A 6,380-nucleotide genomic window follows, 5' to 3' on the forward strand; every position below is an offset into this window, starting at 1 on the left:
TTGGACCCTGTATCCACGTGGGAGACCCAGAAGTTCCTGGCTGCTGGCTTTGAATCAGTTTGATTCCAGCCATTGTAGCCACTTGCGGAGTAAACCAGTGGATGGAAGATCTTTTTCTCTGTTTCTCTTTCTCTCTGTAGATCTGACTTTCCAACAAAAATCTTTTAAAAATTACTCAAATGATGTCTTGCTCTAATGTGTAAATTGTTAATGTTTTAATAATATAGCTCCACTGTAGGGGAAGGTGGAGTCATGGGGAAGAGAAAGATTGATGGAGAGGAGAAAGATTGGCCTAAGTCAACTACTAAGTGAATTTCAATGTAGTCTTTATATAAAACAGATCTGTACTTTGGGTGTAAGGTAGATGCGAAATAAAAAGCCATCCAATAAATACATTGTTTTGTATTTTGTAACCAGTAATTAATTGACACTAAATCGTTCCCTTGAGACTTTACTTCATTATTATGATTTTATTTTATTTTGGTAATCTTTACATAGTTGATTAGGATGCAAAGGGTCAAGGGTTACAAGAAAGTGGGTAAGACCATCGTTTCCACATTAACATTATTATTATTTTTTCTGTATCTGGGGTAAGGGGAGAGATAAAGGGAGAAGTCCCACCCAGCCTTTCAACCATCATAGGGTCCCCGATGTGGGGCATGCTGCAAGGGTACTGCTCAAGTGGTTTTGAGAGTTCAGCTGTTCTGAATTGCTGCCAATCTCGCCATTCCAAGCATGATGAAATCTCTCCAGAATCCACTGGTTGACACAGTCCACTTTAGAGTCTCAGTTTGCCCAGGTTCTCCTGCCAACACATGGCTGGGGTAGATGATTGATTTGTTCTGTCTTCCATACTCTGTTGTGAAATTTTACTTTTGTTAACAGTTTTGTTAACTTTCGTTGCCTTTATTTTACAATGCTTAGTGTGAAAAATTTCTAGTCAGATTTCCCTTAAAAGAGACCGTTAGTATATGTACATGAACTACACAAATAATGTATCAATATACTTAAAAACAAATGCTTTTCTTCTTTAAATTCCAGTTTGAGACTTAGGATATCTATAAAAACAATTCTGATGGTTCTGATGTTTTTTGTTACCAATGAGGATTTCTACAACTGAAATAAAATCTCAGCTAAAGAAAACAAATTATTGATGCTTAATCAAAGGTTGCCTTGTAAATTTCTGCCAGTTACACTTGTTCTTCCTAGGGTGTGGTGCTCTAATAATAAAAAAGTTTCTAAACAAAACAGGCAACACCAAGTCCTGATTACCTGGTTGGTAAATGTGTTACTTTTGGATTTAGCGAGTTTATCACTTCTATATGGTTGAAAAGCAGAGAAAACCAAATATGCCATATACACCCAAGGTTGACATTTAAGCAAACAGAGTGAAAGTCTGTGAAAAGCGTCCTTCCAAGTATCTGATTTCCTGTGCAAGATCTCCAGCATGCCATTGTGAACAGTGCTTCTGTGTGTTCAATACACTAGAGGAAAGATTACAAATTCTTAGATGGGCACTGGGAAACTAGGGATAGTGGAATAGGATCAGCAGGCAATAAGAGCCAGAGCTGAGAGTCAAACTTGGACACTGTGGTGTGGAATGTGGACATCTTAACTCTCAGGCTAGCACCCTCCCCACCCTACCTCAACTGAGAAGTACCCCACCGCACCCCATGTTCAACAGGGGTTAGGCAGCTGGTTGAGGTCCATGAATTTAGGCTAGAAAGGAAACATTGAGTTTACAGGTAGGCCAATGTTTGAATTTCAAGTCTTTTATGGAGGCAGCTACTTCGCCTTAACCCAATCCCACTCTGTTTCTCTCTCATTCCATGTAGTCACACCCTGAAACATTGCAGTGGCTCAAGTGTGCGTTTAAGGAAAGGTAGTGACACATGCAACTCTCTCTCTATCTATCTATCTATCTATCTATCTATCTATCTATCTATCTATGTGTGTATATACGTACATCTCTCTCTCTCTCTCTCTCTATATATATATATATATATATATATTTTTTTTTTTTTTAGAGTGAAGACACTCTTCACTTAGAGAGTACACTAAGCAACTCTCCTCGCCATCTCCCAAGTGCTCTCTTCACCCCCTTGTTCTTCAGGATGTATATGAGACAGTTGAGGGAAGGAGTGTCCACAGCATAAAAGAGGCCAAAGAACTTGCCCTTCTGTTGGGCATCACGATTTCTGGGCTGGAAGGAAACAGTAATGGCTAAGCTATAGAATATAGTGACCACAGTAAGGTGGGAGGAACACATTCCAAAAGCATTTCTCCATGCTACAACAGAGTTAATTCTCAGCACTGCTTGAGCAATGGTGCCATAAGAGACAAGGATGAGGCTGAGAGGCACATTTAAGATGAAGATACCAGCCACTGCCATCTGGATCTCATTGTAAGTGGTGTTCCCACAGGAGAGTCGAATTAGAGCTGGGACCTCACACACAAAGTGGGGGCAGAAGGGCAGGCGGAGGGTAGGTGGGGTTTGAACCAATGAGTCCAGCAGTCCAGTGACCCAGGCCACGGAGGCCAGCTGTCAGCACAGCTGAGGATGGATGATGGTGGCATAGTGGAGGGGCTGGCAGACAGCCACATAGCGGTCAAAGGCCATCACGGCCAGCAGGATGCACTCGGTAGTCCCCAAGGACATGAAGATGAAGAGCTGGACCGAGCATCCCAGGAAGCTGATGGTTTTGTCTGGGCCCCAGAGGTTGAGCAGCATCTGGGGGACACAGCTTGTGGTGAAGCAGAGGTCCAGGAAGGCGAGGTTACAGAGGAAGAAGTACATGGGAGAGCTGAGCCTGGGGTCCAGCACAGACAGCAGGATGATGAGTGTGTTGCCACCAGGGCTGGAAGGTAGGAAAGCAAGACAACCACGAAGAGGATCTTTTCCAGTTCTGGGTGTTCAGAGAAGCCCAGAAGGATGAAGCCTGCTGGGGAGCTCTGGTTGTCCATGGCCTGGTCCTATGCAGACACTCTGGGAATACTCCCAACTTGTTTTATGAGAACACACCCTGGGTACTTGTGAGGTCACATTAGGTGGTGTTCTTCTGCCTCTGCCCACTCCGCCTCCCTCTCCTAGACATCGGTATCTGGCTTCTCCTTCTCTTCCTCTGATTCTTCTGGTCCAATGTCTGGTTAGAGGACAGTCAGCACAAGTGTGCCGACAGTAGAGGCATCCTTACATAGCACCTGTGATTTGCTGACTGAGGACAAGGTAAAATATGGATTAATTAATCACTCTTCATTAATTCACCAAATGAATTATCAAGCAGCTCTTTTGTTCTGAATACTGTGAAAGTGCTTATATGCATTCAAAAAGCACTAGAAAACAGAGTTATCACAGAATGCTTTTATGATGCTTATCTGTGTGGGACTATTTTTATGCTGAGCATGAATTTTCTCAAGTCATTCATACTTGATCTTCCTTAGTGCTTTTTTGCAGGAAGACAAAGGCTGAAGACAGTTCACCTTGAGTGAAGTGACTTTATCCACGAAGATCAACTGGATAACTTTCTCATTTCTTTAAACAAATGATTATTATTTATTAAGTACTTAAATACAAGATTTGTCTATATATGGAAAGCTCTAGCCTAAACTTAACATTATGTTAATTGTGGCAAAATAAGACCAAAAACATCTTGCCAATTGTCCTATTTTAAGGCTTAAACATTTTTAAAATGGTGATATAATTAAAACATCTCCCCCTTTTCACAAAGATTACATCAATAGCAAAATACACTGAGCCGATACTGAAACATTTAAGTGGGTTTTGTTGAATATGTTATTAATTCTTTAAATTATTTGGTATTTAGAACATTTTTATATAACAATCCAAACACCACTTTCAATAGTAAAGGACTGTAATTTATTTATATTGATGAATTGCTAATATATGTTTCTCTTTATGTTCTCTTTATGTTTCTTTTTGGGCCATCCTCCACTGCTTTCCCAGGCCACAAGGGAAGTGGGGATGCTGGGATTTTAACCAACGCCCATATGGGATCCAGGTGCACTTTAGCCACTAGGCTGTTGCACTGGGCCCTCTGAGTAGTTTTAAAAGCATATACTGCTCCTCACAAGTGACTTAAAGGATGGGTTCTATTAACTTCAATTGCATATCAAGAAATGGAGGCACACAGAGGAGGAGCGACTTGTTTGGCAAAGTGTGGGCAGTATGTGCCAGAGCTGAGACTTGAGCTCAGGTGGGATGGCTGACGAGCCTATGTTCTAGCTACGTCCTAAAATTACTCACCAGGTGTGTGAACCAGAAGAAGCCTTTTCCAGGAGCTCTTTACTTACAACCTCCTTTCTTCAGTATAGTGAATTAACCTTACTTTAGAAGTACCAGAGGTGTAGAGGGAAGAGATATGGAGGGAGGGATCCCAAGACTCCCACCCCAGGGGAGAAACAGCTCATCATCTCTGTGAACGCAAGGTGCCCCATAGCCCACAGACAATTACCCACTGCCTCTAATGATGTTAAGAAAGGATGGGCGTATTCAGAGGAAATTTGCCAGCAACAGGGCTCCCTTTGGCTTTAAAACCAAGTCTCCCTCTGCTCCTGTGTGTCTTTGGGGAGTTTCAGGAAGCTTGAATTGGCACTCTGATGGGATGCCTGCATTGCAGGTGGTGGTTTAAATCTGCACACTACAATGCTGGATTCTATTTCAAGAAATCTTAAAATTTCCTTCTCCCATGATCCATTGTCTGTTCAAACAGAAATAAAGTGTTTAATTTGCATCTGTTTATGCAATTTCTTAAGTTTTCTTCTTATTAACTTCTACTTCTTACTGCATTGTGGTCAAAAAAGATACTTGGTATGGTATCTATTTTTAAAAATTTGTTGAGAGTGATTTTATGAAACATCATCATGATCTTGATCAAGAATGTTATGTTTGTTATTTAGAGGAACTTGTATTCTGTAGTTGTTGGGTGGATAGTTCTGTAGGTGTCTGCTAAGTCTAATGTTTACAGTGCATGTAAGTCTGCTACTTTGCAGATCTTCTGTCTGGATGATCTGTAATTTATGAAGATACAGCATTAAATTTCCCAACTATTGGTGCTGGTGTTGTGGCATAGTAAAGCCTTTGGTGTTGGTTACCGGTATCCCATATGTTTTAGCTGCTCCACTTCTCATCCATCTCCTTGCTTATGACCTGGGAAAGCAATGGAGGATGGCCCAACCCCGTGGGCCTCTGCACCCATGGGTGAGATCTGGATAAAGCTCCTGATTCTCAGCATTGGACTGGTGGTTGTGGCCTTTTGGGGACTGAACGCATGCATGGACGTCTTCTTTCTCCCTGACAATCCCTCTCTTTTCTCTGTAACTCTGCCCTTCAAGCAAATAAGTAAATAAAAAATTATTTTTTTGAATTTGCCTCTTCATTTATGTGTGTTACTATTTATGTATTTGGGATGCTTTGATATTGGATATATATATATATATAATTTTAATTTCCTCCTACTGGGTAGAAATGAATGGTTTTCTTGTTGCTTTGTACTATTTTTTGATTTAAAATGTTTTGATTTGGTAGAAGTATAGCTCCTTTTGCTTTATTTTGTGTTGCTTTGCATAAACTATGTTTTCAAATGATGTTAATCTTTACAACATTTCTAATGTATTAATTTTTATTTATTTGAATGACATACACACACAGTCCGGGAGAGGGATATCTTCCAGCTACTGGGACACATCAGCCAGGACAGGGCACCAGCTGGGTCTGGGATCCCAGAACTCAGTTTGGGTCTCTCATATAGGTTGCAGGGATCCAACCACTAAGCTTGCTGTCTCTCAGCAAGTATATTTGCAAAAGATTGGTATTGGAAGTGGCCCAGGATTCAACTCAGGCACTCTGGTATGTGAGGTAGACACCCCAAGCAGCTTTTTAACTGCTGCAAACAAGTGCCAACCCTGCAAAGAATATCTTATTTTAATGTGAGTTTCCTATAGGTCAAACATAGTTAGTCTTGTTTTTTTTTAATTCATTCAATCGATTTATATCATTTAATTGGAAAATTTAGTCCATTTACATTTAAGGTTATTGTTGATACACATTATTACCATCCCTCCTACCCCAGAAATCATAGTTTCTTTCTTGCACTCTTCATTTGTGCTCTGGTGATATTTTCTAGTATGTTTTTTTTTTTTTTTCTTTTTGTCTTTGGTAGTTCTATTACACATTTTGCTTTACAGTTACCATGAGGCTTACCAAATCACCTTTTGCTATTTCGGACTGAAAGCAATTTAACACTGATTACACAGGGAAAGAAAGTGAAAAAGAGAAAGCTAAAAAATCCATATTAAGTACTCTACATTTGCACTTCATTTGTCTCCACATTTTAAATTTTGATGTTCTCTTTAAAATATTT

The 6,380-nt window shown here is 40.3% G+C and overlaps 1 pseudogene; it reads right to left on the reverse strand.

Annotated features, from left to right (window-relative positions):
* Nucleotides 1-2,041: 2,041 nt before the first annotated feature.
* LOC101518982 (olfactory receptor 2H1-like) lies at nucleotides 2,042-2,964 on the reverse strand (annotated as a pseudogene).
* Between the last annotated feature and the right edge of the window lie 3,416 nt (nucleotides 2,965-6,380).

The sequence above is a fragment of the Ochotona princeps genome, chromosome 1 (assembly GCF_030435755.1).
Source record: "Ochotona princeps isolate mOchPri1 chromosome 1, mOchPri1.hap1, whole genome shotgun sequence".
Lineage (NCBI taxonomy): Eukaryota > Metazoa > Chordata > Mammalia > Lagomorpha > Ochotonidae > Ochotona > Ochotona princeps.